Source organism: Alligator mississippiensis, chromosome 8 (assembly GCF_030867095.1).
Source record: "Alligator mississippiensis isolate rAllMis1 chromosome 8, rAllMis1, whole genome shotgun sequence".
NCBI lineage: Eukaryota > Metazoa > Chordata > Crocodylia > Alligatoridae > Alligator > Alligator mississippiensis.
Genome location: NC_081831.1, coordinates 66,682,868 through 66,696,172, shown reverse-complemented (window position 1 = coordinate 66,696,172; position 13,305 = coordinate 66,682,868). Strand labels below are relative to the sequence as shown.

The 13,305-nt window shown below is 44.9% G+C and overlaps 1 protein-coding gene across 1 annotated transcript in view; it reads right to left on the bottom strand.

Moving 5' to 3' along the window:
- Window positions 1–5,844, bottom strand: part of TRPC5 (transient receptor potential cation channel subfamily C member 5) — a 172,789-nt gene extending 166,945 nt beyond the window's left edge. Inside the window, exon 1 of the mRNA XM_006262563.3 lies at window positions 5,736–5,844. The gene's annotated coding sequence lies outside the window, so the exon portion shown is untranslated. The remainder of the gene's footprint in view (window positions 1–5,735) is intronic.
- Window positions 5,845–13,305: the final 7,461 nt, after the last annotated feature.

Genomic DNA, 13,305 nt, shown 5'->3' with positions numbered 1-13,305 from the left:
TCTCTTGAAGGATCCCAAAGTGCTATGCTGAAAAGAGATGAGGATGTAGGGTATAACTTCTAGAATGGCTAAACGATCTCTGAAATGTCAGCACATTTACAATTCTGTCAGGTTTCTAGGGAGCTTACATACTTGATATTCACAGTGTTTACATGATAGAAATAGCTCTTTACATTATCTTTTGGTTAACCCATTAATTTCCATGAGAGCCAGCTGAATACTTCCCCCATCTAATGAATAATTCAGCAAATAAAACAGATAATATTTCAGAATTGCAAAAATTTTCCCCTCCCTTATTTTACACCACAGAAAAAGAATTGCTGTGTTTTGGCAAGTATGCTTGTGTGTTGAGAGACCTGATGACAACCACATCAGATGGGTTTGACAAACTGTTTTCAAACACCTGGGCTAGAGACAGACATTACACGTAAACCGGTTTAAGTGATCAGAAACTGGTTTGAACCTGTACCAGAACAGACATTCAGTGCACATAAACTAGTTTGAAAATGGCTGAAACCAGTTTGACATAAACCTGGTTGAGTATAGTATCAGACTTAACTGATTTGGGTCAAACCGATTTATGCAATATCTGTCCCAGACCCCTTGCTGTTTTAAGTTAGATCAGAGTCCCCCAGCATCCCAGCATGCTCTCTGGGCTAGGTGGGCCTTTCTGCTCCAGAGAGCTGGGCTGACCCCTCCCCTCTACTCCCTTGCTGGAGCTCCAGCAGAGACTTGCCTGGCTTCCCCTGCCCCACCCCGATCGCAGCTTGCTGTTCAAGCAGGGATCCCTCCCTCCTCTCTCCCACAGCATGGGCATAGTTCCCACAGCATGGTATGCTAGCTAATACTGAGAGGTGTCTGAATAAGGCAGACAAAGGCAGACAGGACAGTGTCCGTTTAGAGCTTTGCAGAGCTAATCAACAGGTAGCTGGTAATGTCCCTCCTTGGAATGTTCCCTTCCTTGGAAAAAGTTGTTTAAGAAGAGCTTGAACTAATGAGAGAAGCTTTGTTTTCTGATAGGGTGCTAAATGCTGATAACAGAGCTGATAAATGCTCTGTTATCAAGGGGGCGGAGGGGACCCCTCCCTGATCAGTGTGTCCTGCCAGGGCCTGGCCATGCCCGCCTCAGCTGAGTGCTGTGGAAGGGAAGGGAGGGCTGGTCTAGCATTCCCCCCTCCCAGCCCCCCCAGCTTCTAGCCTGAGCCACTGCAGGCATATGCCTGAATTTCCTCAGTCCACACAGGATGTCTGTACAGTTACAAACCAGTTCAGCCTAGCTAGGTTAGACTAACCTGCAAAGATTGAATCAATTCAGGCTCAGGCTTTTTGAATGTCTGTCCCTAGCCCTGGGCCCCAACAGATACTGAATCGCTAGTTCTAGTGACTTGGCTTACTAGGATACCCATAAATCTGGGTAGGAAGCATTTGCCTTCAGAATCTTTGCTGCTCAAATGTATTACACAAGTGCTCCTCTGTCCCCATGCCTGACACTATCTATACAAAGCAAAAATGTTTTTTACCGAGGAAAGGCATAACAAGAGAAACCTAGATTGAGGCCTGTACACTAGTAGAACATGTACAAAACTTCTCTTCTTTGCTTTCCCAGGAGCACTCTGCAACTCTGAGGCAGCAGGGTTTCACATGGAGCAACACTACAAAACATCATGACAAAGTCTGCTTACCACATTTGGTCCTAGTAGATGAAGGTTGAAAGAGAAGAAGCCCTCCATATATAACCCAGGGTGAAGTGGAGCCTGGAGGAACTGCTGCTTATGCAGCCCAAGGAGGAAGCAGTTGCCTTTGTCACCCATCTTTAATTTAACCCAGGGACAGTGATAGCTCACTCGGGAAGCTGCACAGACTGAAATCAGAAGCTGAAGGCTCAGACAGCTGATATTATCACTGGCAAAAGTAATAGTACTTCTACCGCAGCCTTAAAATGATCCATGGTTCTTAGTCAGGCAGAGGGGGCTTGCTTCTCCAATGCTGTTAAATAGCAGCATAACAAAGGGGGGTGACAGATGTACCAGCCCCAAGCACCAGCCCTGGGAGTGGAGTTAAAATAGCAGCAGCTGCCCTGCGGGCCTGGCCACCACTGCATTGGTGGCAACATAAGCACCGATGTTACCCCATGCATGACTGCTACCCAGGGCACTCAAGCACCCAGTTATGCTTGTGTGTGTGGCCAATGGAAGTGACCAGCAGTTTTCTCTGTCACGGTGACCTCTGGCTGCTGCAGGTCCCCATCAAAGGCCTGGGGAAGCACACAGGTGGTTTAAACTACAGCCTTACCCTCAGACCCCTAAAGTGCCCTGGAGGACCCTGGGTTCTGAAGTTGCTGTTGAAGAACAGCAAGAGCAGGTTACACCAATGAGGCAAGGGAGTGGAAAATTCTGATGTGGAAGCATTTTGCACTACTTTTCCCCTCATTTTACACATGAGTTAATTGCTACAGATAGTAAAAGGCAGGGACAAATCTGGCCCTGAAGCTTTCAATGGCTTGCTCCTGCTAAATGTGGTGAATCTAGCTGATTGTATCTCTATACACGTCTTGGCTTTGAAGTTAGCGTTTTCTGCTCTCTCATGTTCTCCCCCCCCCCCTCCCTCTCTCTAGCCAAAAATGATTTACATGTTTGTTTACTCTGAGCTACATTCATCTGAGTCATTCAACAACCTCTCCCCACTAGCACATTACAGCGAGTTCTGAATTGAAGCATCCATGAGACTGTTTTTTTGCTTTGAATATGACACAATGGGCTAAATTCTGGGCCATATTTTGCCATCCGGTTTTCAGGAGAACTCCCCATTGATACAGTGGGGAGTGCTACACAAAAATCAATAGCATCACATTGCCCTTTTCCAGTGATCCTGGTGCAAATCAGGAGGAACTCTGTCTGAATCAAAGAGGCTACTCTGTATTTACATCTGTGTGTCTATATGAGTAGAATGTGGCTCACTTCATACAAATGAGCATACATGACGGAACAATCCCTACTAGTGCAACTCAATTTTAGCCAAACTTGAGTGATAATTATCACACTATTTTGTCTATTGTGGGAATGAGTTATTTGCACACTGTTTTAGCAAATTTTCCAAGATAGCTTCCAAGATAGCTAATCAAGACTTGTAACCTTGAAAATTCAGACCAATCATTTTGTTAGTGAGACTCCTGATTTAGTGAGATGATGGTACCTTTGCTTACTAAGAAAAATCCACCTCATCAAGAGATATTAGCACTGAACATCAGAAGCTGTTTTTCATAACTGCCTGAAAACTTAATCTTTGCAAAAAAAAGGGAAATAATAATGAGTTTTTTATTTTCTGTTATCCCTCAAATGCAACCCTGAGTCTATTTTGAAAAAACAAGAGTAGAAGCTAATTAAATAACAATGCCTTTTAAATATACAACAAATAATTACATTTATGAATTATTTTAAATTTTTAATTAAATATGCTAAAGAGGAGGTGATGCTTTAGAGAGATATATACAAAAATGAAATATTATCTCAGGACCTGAGTAACAATAGGGATTCATTGGCTGTTCTTTCTTTGTGTTTACAAGTCAAATCAGAGGCAAGTGTAAGATACTTCAGACCCAAGCTATTTCCTGTATACTTCCTTGTCACAGGTAGGAAAAGCTAACAGCTGATCCATTTTCTTAGTTTTTGTCCCTGGAAATGCACTACACAACAGTATCTCTAATTACATACTTGTTGCCTATTGGGCATGCATTTAGCTGATAGTTTATTGCTTGTTGCTGCATTTAAGAACTAAAACAATATTAAATGGAACAGGAAGCCACAGCATGGCATACATGGGAGTCTAAAGGGCTCCTCTTGGGTTCATATAGAGATCCCTCTTTGCTGCCATACACAGATCCATCCAATATTCATTAGCTGCGTGGTCTGGAATAGGATTTCCTTAGTTGAGATTTTCCCAGCAGTTCTACTTGGAGAAGCTGTGGATAAATATTCATGAAGTGAACAAATACCTACGTCTCCTTGCCCCCAATTTGTGACATTTTCTTCTTGAGAAATGATGCCTGCTTTTACTTGCTAGGATTGAAATATTCAGGAAAACAGCTCTTTTTGATCACTTTTAGCTGCGTGAAGATATATTTGGTTACGTATTCTTTTAAAAGAAACACCCTGATGATTTGGATTCCCCTTTGGCTCCAAAAAAAATCACTTTTGGAATAATAACAATGTGTATTTATACAGCATTTTCTATTCCGGGACTTACAAGTGTTTTACAAGCTGCACAAGAGCCCAGAGAAGAACCAAAGGAGTATGAGTACCCCTATTAAACACAGAAGGAAAGCAAGGCAGAGAAACACCACAAAATAAGTCTATGGCATGACTGGAAATAGAAACCAGTTCTCCCAGTTCCATGCTCCTCCCCCCCCATCACACACACACATGCACACACTTACACACATGCACCACCTTACCCAGGGGAGCACCCTCTTCCAAAAATCTTCCACTCTATCCAGTTTCATGCACTGTACCAGACACTGCATTATGTAATGTAAGAGCTTACTCTTATAAAGAGTTTTCACCTAAAAGAAAACCTGGTTCTTTTCTAATTGGGCAGCTTAAAGCTTCTCAGACAAAATACAAGTACAGCCCAAAGGAAAAGTTTAGAACTGGATCCCAAATGGATTTTGGTTTGTGGTTTAATGGAGGGCTTGATTTCTTGCAAGCATCATCACGTGGAACACACTCCTATGACATCAGGGTTGCCTTTCTGGTTTCAGGGGTGATGGTTCAATCTAATGGGTTATAAAAAGGCCCACCTAAGCGTGATGCGCCTCTGTGTGTCCTGCCTGCAGCCAATACAATCACGTGACTGGGCAGGTGGCTGGGATTAAAATTTGCAACATGGCTAATCACTTAGCACAGGGACATCTGAAATTAAACACTGTCCAGTAGTTTTAGAGCCTCAGGGCCACCATAAATTTTCCTAAGGAAGTCCAGACTGACAGACTGCAGCGTACGTTTTCCTGTCCTCCTGCTCTGTACTGTAATTTGGCCACTTGGCAACTTGGCCACTTTGGTGGGGATGAACTTCACTGTGAAATATATGTGCATCTCCCTCACACAACTGTGCTAACCTATATTTTTCTGTCTGCTTCCAAAGTGCATGGGAAGGAAGAGGGTTTTGGGGTCCTTCAAGCAATTGATTGAAATAAGCACTCTCCTTTCAGCGGCCTTCTCCCCTAGCATGTACCTTCCTTCCAACGTCTTAGGGCAGATGAAGAGGGGATCGTGCCCCCCCTTGTAAGCAGTCTAGGAACAAGCCGTGGGAATGAAGCCCTCAGGCATCCTAACCCCCCTGGGGTCTGCACTACACAACTGGAGGCCAGGGCTACACTGAGCCTCCAGCAGCTGATCCCCTCCACCTCACCCGGAGCAGCCTTAGCCACAGCCAGAGGGCTGAGCCCGTTGCGGTCTGGGGCTGGACCCCGCAGAGTTCAGAGAGCCGGGAGAAAGGGGGCAGCCGGACTGGGGAGAAGGAGAGATGGAGGGATCCGGGAGGGGGGCTCTGTACACACATCCACACAGCAGCAGCCCCCGGCAGACAAAGCGGTGGGGGGAGGCGGCCGCCTGCCAATCTGTTGCTCGTCCTGTCGCTGCCCTGTGCCGGCTGCCCGCGCCAGCCCCCGCCCGTGCCTGCGCGCGCTGGTCCAGCCATTCCTGCATCCCCGCATCCTTCCCGCGCCCGCAGCCACTCACCTGGGGCCGCTCCCTCAAGCTCTACGTGGCCGGATCCCCGCGGGCCATGCCGGGCTCTCCGCGCCGCTCATTTGTAATCCAGTGCGGGCTCCCCCAGCCCTCGCTAGCGGCGCCCAAACTTCCCCAGCCCCGTCCCCGTCCCCGTCCCCAGCCCCATCCCCATCCCCGCCTCGCCTGCGTGCGTGCGTGTGTGCGCGCGCGCCCAGCCCGCTCAAGCCCGAGCTGCCGGAGGGAGAGGCTGCTGGCTCACCGCCTGGCTCCTCCGCCCCGGGGCTGGGAGGGGGGATCCCCCACGCCCGCGTGCCCGCCCCGCCAGCCCGACACGCGAGCGCCGCTCGCGGCTGCCCCGCGCCCGCCGGGCTCCTGCCGGCTCCGCGCGAGGCCATGCAGAGCCGGCCCCGCTCGCCCGTCTCGCACCTTGGCCGCGCCGAGGAGGGGAAAGGTAGAGCCGCAGCGACCTGGATCCTGCTGGGTGGCGCCGAGGCTTGTTCCCCTCCTCCGCCAGCCCCCGCGGAGCCCGGCGCCGGGCTGGCTTGTGCACAGGAGCAAGCCCACACCTGGAAGCCGCCTCGCTCCTGCTGGCTCCGGACACCACCAGGGCTGATGCCTACACACAGACCCTGCCCAGCTGCGCCAGGCAGGCTGGAGTGGGCACCTCACTCAGGCTCCCCTCCCCGCGCACACCAAGACCTGAAGGTGCTTGCTGGGCCCCTCCGGCTTTTGGTCCCTGCGCCCCAGATGTCGTGGCAGGACCCGAGATGGCCCTGCTTTAGCCGGAGCGGGCATTTGGAGCCAACTGGGTGTTGGCGTTTGGGGGCTGCCACTGCGAACTGGGTGACCTAAGTAGACACTAGGTGTAGCCCAGCCTCTCTCCCCGGAGCAAATGCTGGGGCCTGGTTTATTGGATTCTGGCTGCTCTAGGAAAAACCCCTGGTACCAGGGCTCTAGCTCCATCCTTTTTGGAAGCACGATTCTGCTTTTCACTACCTGAAGGGTGGATCCAAAGAGGATGGCGCCGTGCTGTTCTTAGTGGTGACAGATGACCGAACAAGGAGCAATGGTCTCAGGTTGCAGCAAGGGAAGTGTACACTGGATATTAAGAAAAACTCTCACTAGGAAGGTGGTGGAGCACTGGAACAGGCTGCCCGGAGAGGTGGTGGAACCTCATTCTTGGAGGTTTTTAAGGTCCGTCTTGACAAAGCCCTGGCTGGAATGATCTAGTTGGGGATGGTTCTGCTTTGAGCAGGGGTTTGCACTAGATGTGACCTCCTGAGGTCCCTTCTGACCCTCATTTTCTATGATTCTGTGATTTTGCCAGGCTTTAATCCCTAATTGCAAATTCTGCTGTCCAAATGGAATATAGTGGCTTCTGAGCACACTCGCTTGCTGACTGGCAGAGCAGCCATACAAAAGTAAAGGCCTGATGCTCAGATCCCACTGCATCAAGTAAGGTTATTTTGCCTCCCAACACTCCACAGTACTATCAACAAGTATGGGTGCCCTATTTCCACTGCAACAAATTCAGCTCCCAGCAAAGAAATGTGGAGCTTACCATCTGTTTACTCCAAGTCCCCAGCCTCCACCATCAAAACAGTCAACATGTGGCAGCTATAACGTGGCAAAAAAAAGCATGTGCATCTATGTGCAAGAATAATGCAGAAATCAGTATCTAGAAATGGGATCTTGCCACATCCAGGATCATGTGGACACAAAACTCTTGACTCCTACTGCATAAGTATAATGGCTTCTGGTCTGCTATAAAAATCGCCCCCCTCCCCCCCCCCCCATGCATCTCAGCACACAAGTACTCAAACCCCAAACTAGATCCTTCCTATTTTGTCACTTAGCTGTTCCCCAGTTATATTGTCTAAAGTTATATTGTCTAAAGGGCAAATATTGCCATACCCACATTATACCCTTTTCCTTTCTATTTTTTGTTCCTATCCACCAGCTCAGCAGCAATGAGACTTCCAGTATTTTCAGTCTCTGTAATCTAACACTCAGCCATGACTTTTTGGCTTGTGTTTACAGCATCCAGCAGCCCCAGGTGGCCTCTCATCTGCGTACTAACCAGGTTTTGGACCTTCTAGCTTCCAAGATTAAACAAGATCAAGTGCACTTAGTCCAGCAAGTCCATACACCTGCAGCTGACCTTTCATATCAGATTAATTTTTATCTGATATACTGTGTTTCAGTGAAACTATAAACCAGACCTGACATTTTGATCCCTCTACATCCGGCCACATTTCGCATGAAAAAAATGTGGATATCTGGCAGGAGAACTAGTTCGACAGATGCGGACAATCACACTCTATTTGGTTTTAGTTGATTGATTGTTGACTGAGATTTGCCACTCATTTTAAGTGATTCAGATAATGCATCTTCCATTTGTTTTACACACTATGGAACATCTAAGGTGATGCAATTTTACAATTTTGCAGGAAGATGCAATTTTACTATTTTTCTGGCTGGAAAGGCTCCTGTCTTCTTTCACTGTAGAAAATGCCACAATGAAATAGTGTTTCCAATTTGTTCCCCAACATCTTTCCTTTTCTTCATTTTCCCATTAATATTTTTTCCCTAGTTATCATCTATTAGTTAATTATTTTCCCCACATTCCTTTTAAAGTTCAGTTCTAAATTCAGTTCCTCCCAAACAGATGAAATTCTGATTTTTGGAGGCAGACGTTCCCTGGGAGGGGGAGTGGGGGGAGGTTGTGGATCATGGGAAGGAGGAGACTTTGACGAAACAAGAGATTCACAGTAACAACAGCTGGTGGTAAATGTACCTGATATGCCCTAGATCAAACCTGCTTCATGGCATGAAGGGGGAATCCTTTTTTTTTTTTGGTAGTTGCTATTATGGATGTTAATCTTGCTAGCAAATTGCATCTCTGTTCTGGCATCGCAAGAATCATTTGTTTGCTCTACCTTTGACCTCAGGGTATTTGAAGCTGGAGGGATCCTCTCAGCTTTCCAAAGCCTTGAGCCACCTTTGAAGGATGGACAGATAGAAAGATTGATGGTTCCCTGTCAAAAACCTGCATCATGTTTTAAGTCTCATACTCTTTTCCACCCTTATACCCCTAGTGTTTTGTCATGGGCAAAAAACTACCCCCACTATAACTGTAATACATTAACATGTATTGTTTCTTCCATTGAAAGTACCATCCTCTCTGTAATAAGATGATTTCTTACCTGATTGTGCATAGAATTGAGCCTTTGTTTTAGCAGAAATTTGTAATTGGCCTTATAAACATGTCAAGGATATATCCAGCTACATTTAATGATGAAAAATCACTACTGTCTTACGACAGATTTTATTGCAATGTTATTAAAAGATGAATAATAGATACTAATCCCCCGAATTCTCTGCATTTGTATAGCACTTTTTAGAGGAAAGCACTTTACCAGCTTAAACTGAATTACAGCCTGTGCTGTAAGGGACCACTTTATCCATCGCTGAAATACATCCACCTATGGATTGAGACAGCTACTTTAATAGTGCATAACAATGTCAAATAATTTGGGGCAAAGAGGGATGAACTCTTCATACAATTGAAACTATACGGGTTTGGAGTCAGCCATGCTTAGGCTGTCTAAGTTCAAATATAGATTAATATCTCTCTTCTTGGGCGATAATATTAATTATGAATTCAATATTTCCTCCCAACAAATGTATAGGAGCCCTTTCTACTCTCTAGAGGCACTGGCTAGTATTGACTAGAGCTGAGTAAATAATTCCTAGGGAATAATTTATCCAAAATGTCTACACTCCTTTTCTGTGTCCAGGGGCTGATTATGATTTTCTTGAATTTGTTCATTGTTCAAATTTACTCAGCCAATTTGTAGGTGCCTTTTTGCATTGTGGAGTAACTAGGAAGTTTGCTGGAAATATTTGCTGCTCCACACTTGAGATCTGAGCTGCATTGATTAGTTGCAACTAGCCCCATAAATGGCATGATAATGTCCCCCTTCTGATGGGCTATATAGAGTTTATAAACAGGGAAAGGGCTTACAGAAGCCTACAAGCAGTTTGGGAGAGACCTTTTGGGACCTGTGATTAGGCTGAAATTATAGACAGAGGCAGCGAGCTTTAACTCAAAAAACTAAAAAGTGTTTTATATAGGACATATTTCAATGCCTATGATGAGGCTTAGGAGCAATCGTGTGAAGTTTTTAGATGTATTTAAGTGGATTTAAATATTTGTTTGTGTCTTTTTTCCCATTCCATTTCTCTCCTCCTTCCAATAAAATATCCTTACATTAGATACTGTTGGGTTAGGTTTTTCCACCTGTTAGTGACATAGTTTAAAATGGTGGGGAAGGAGAGGGGAAGGAAAGGCAGGGGGGCTGGAAAGAGAAATCAAACAACTTGTGAAGAGTAGAGGGGTAATGAGTCTTGTACAGTGCTATCTGCATGTAGCAGGTTGTGGTCTCCCCAGGGAATGCCAGAAGAGAGGCTGTTGAGAGTGCCAGTGGGTCTGTAGAGAGCTGTCTCTCTTAAAATGGTATATCATATATGATTCTACCAGTGTTACTTTATGCGGGCAGACTGAGATTAATTGGGCTATATCCAGCCGAACCATTGTGCAGCATTACAGAGAGCACCATGATAGGTGGCTAAATTGTCCCATGGCAATGAAAAACAGAAAAAACTAACATTTTTATTATTAATTTACTTTAAAAACTCTTTTTCATCACTTTGTAATGATCATTCTTCTTGTATTTTGGTGTTAAAGCTCATTCTAAATCTATATGGATAGTTACAAAACAAGTTGGTTTTGGAACAGCAGTTTTAAACTAAATTCTTTATAAAAATAGCACAATCTGTTTGCAAACATTCCTGTAGAGAAATATGCATGATCGTTCTAAACGGAGACAGAAAGGACCAAATTCTGGTTTACATCAAACTTGTCTGCATCACTCTGGCAATGTAAGGCAGGTGCTGGTATAAATGACAACCAGGATCCAAATACATTTTAACATGCCAGTTTCTGTTTCACAAAAGCTGTTACAGCACCTCTCCTCTCAGGAACGCCTGAAATGAGAATAAAGTCATCTGGATTTTTTTCTGTCTCCGTCCATAGTTGTAACTTATAGTGGAATAGGAGAGCCCTAAAAACAGAGAGGAAGGTAATTATTCTTAGAAGTAATGAAGACTTTAGAAAATGGCTTTTATTACAGTGAAAAAAATCCACATTCCTCTATTGTGCAGAAGGGAGACTTTGCATATTTTAATTAGATCAGCAGAAAGGTTGGGGAAGGGAAAACCTGCTCAGCTGTCAAGCTTCTTACTGAAGAAAAGTTCTCAAAGTTCAGCAACATGGAGAGAGCTTTAAATCTCTGCAGCTAAAAATAATTCACCCCCTAGGAAAATGCCACTGAGTTTTTTTCTGCCACTGCCTTAAATTACTTTAATGAATCAGAATATGGAAATTAAACTAGAAACAGGAAATCAGTATGTTTTTAAAAGAAATCATGTTTCAAAATGTCGTTCTCTGTTAACTGGACTTTGTCTGATTCCAAGGATCTGCCACATTAATGACAATTGCTATAGAAAGGGGAATCTGTCTTGACAAGGTGATCAGAGCTATGGATGGTCAGACAGAGATCAGAAAAAAAAAGATAGCAACACATCTTGTTACAGAGTTTCTGATTTCCCTTTTTTCCTCTGGATTTTTTGAATTATTGTTTCAGTGTTTGGTTTCAGGGTATATGTCCCAAGCAAGTATTCCCAATAGGGTATATGTCCCAAGCATAAGTCCAAGCATAGCAGCTGCTATGAATCAGTGTATTTCAGCTGAAGTCATATTCATGGAGCTGTACTGATTAGATGGGTGTGGAAAACACCAGATGTTTCTTCTGGAGCATATACAGAGGGGAGTTTAGCTCCCAATGAGCGTAACCTACCTCTCCACCTCACAACGTGCTGGTTACCCCAAATCTGAACCCTTCTTGATTCCACAGATTTCCTTACTGAGAAGTACTTCAATGCACCCTCCCTCTTCCCAAGATGTAGCTTACACTCCCGCTCTCCACCTAAACAGCACGGTGATGTAAATACATCAGTTTTGGTTTTGACTGGTGAGTTGGTCTCTCCCATATGCTGAGAGGACCAATGCTGAGAGGTGCAGAAGGAAATGTCAATTCATAGGCGGCTGTAAGAAAGTGGAAGATAAAATGGACCATCCTTGCTGTGGTCCACTTTTTCACACATGTTCATGATGCTCAGGGTCTCAGCTTTTTCAGCTTGTACTTCCTTACACGCACGTAAACTTCATTACATGGTTGTAAATAAATGGTTAATAAAGGTTAAAGGTCCATTGAGCCCATTGGGCTATCGTTGTTAAAGCATGCTGGTTCCTATAACCAGCAGCACACAAAAAGCCATGTGGTTAACCATCATATTTGGCTGCCTTTGGCTCTCTAGCCTGAGTGGCCAGACAGCCACATAACTGCATCAGCCTTTGGCGCAAGTCTAGAACAAGCTCCATCACCCACCTCCGGACCCCTAGTGAGATGCCTCGTTGCTCTGCTGGCCAGTATTGGCCAAGTAGTCTAATGGACTCTAAGGGAACTTAAAGCTATTCCCTTGCAATTAAGGGTGCAGAGGCCAACTGCTATAGCTGACTTCAAGTAATGTCAATAGGACTATGCAGCCACAGGAGTCAGATGATATGCTATCACTCACAGTAACCTTTGTGAATATAAAAGTGTCCAAGTGGCACTGTCCTACGAACTACCCCAAATTTAGCCCAGCATGTCAGGGTGAAGGTCCCTGAATTTCCTGTCTTATGTCACTGCTCTTCTAAATGAAGTGAATGTCATCACCCCTGCTTCCTTTCTCTTTGTGGCAATCCTTATTTTATATGATGAACATTTTTAAACAAATCATTATTCTTGGGCCAGTCATGGTTTACATTGGATTAACAAACCAGAACTATTTAAAAATTCTATCCCAGCCTTCCTCTATTTTTGGTACTTTTGGCTTCAGCTCACAAAATTTTCCTTTTTTCCATTCACCTCACATGGCCTCACACTTGAAGAAAATCGCAGAAACCTTAGCAAGAAACACGCAATTGTTAGCACCTTCATTAGGTTTTTATCCCACAGCAGATGGGCAAAAGAGAATTCATTCGCATCCTGGGGTACGGTAAGTAGGAAAGGCCGCTATTGCCTGGAATGCTTTCAGGATATATTTCCACTCTGTAAGTGTGAGGATTTGTGTTTCACTTCTACAGCTTTATCGTGAGGCAGATGCAAGACATTTTGTGTGAAAGAAGATTACAGATGAATTCAAGTAGTGACATTGTAGATGCAGATTCCCAGAACTTCAGAGCCAGTGGTGGTCACTTCTGTAGTTTATGGTTTGTGTTCAGAGCTTTATAAACAGAGAAGCCATTTAAAAAATATAGGTCTGGTTTGTGTTCAAATTCTGAGCATATCTCAGTTTTCCAAGGGGCTTGACTCGGGCTGAGCTCGCTTAGAGATGGCTGCCAGCATAAGAAGAGGCCCATGCAAAGACCAAGCACTTCCTAACCACATCAGAGAAGGCTGCTGGGTGAAAT